This window comes from Penaeus monodon, chromosome 21, assembly GCF_015228065.2.
Source record: "Penaeus monodon isolate SGIC_2016 chromosome 21, NSTDA_Pmon_1, whole genome shotgun sequence".
Lineage (NCBI taxonomy): Eukaryota > Metazoa > Arthropoda > Malacostraca > Decapoda > Penaeidae > Penaeus > Penaeus monodon.
This window is the reverse complement of record NC_051406.1, coordinates 7706872-7707234: the sequence shown is the minus strand read 5'-3', so window position 1 is coordinate 7707234 and position 363 is coordinate 7706872. Positions and strand designations below refer to the sequence as shown.

The 363-nt window shown below is 31.1% G+C and overlaps 1 pseudogene; it reads right to left on the bottom strand.

Moving 5' to 3' along the window:
* LOC119586553 overlaps nucleotides 1-363 on the bottom strand; it is a 12675-nt pseudogene that overhangs the window by 11734 nt on the left and 578 nt on the right.

Below are 363 nucleotides of genomic sequence, written 5' to 3'. Positions count from 1 at the left end.
ATGTCTTATAATCGAGTTTCCAAATTCATCCTTAAAAGATATAAAAATATATATATATAACTGGAATGATTATGACATTCTTTTTTGGAATGCCTTTGCTAGATATAGAATTATAGAATCATTTTAATTTTTTTTTAGACATTTCCAAAAGTTTTCAAACGTAAATGTTTCGTAAATATGTCCTTGTCTCATGCTTAGGAGGAACCCTTTCAACCAGGCATTCTGCCTGTCAAAAAAAATAGGGGTCAGAAACGGGGAGCAAGAGGATTTGTGGTAAAGGTAAAGAATAGGTAGTGATACTGTAACATGGTGAATATGGTGCTGTATAATTTTAAAATGTAAAAGTATATTGTGCGTGGTAAC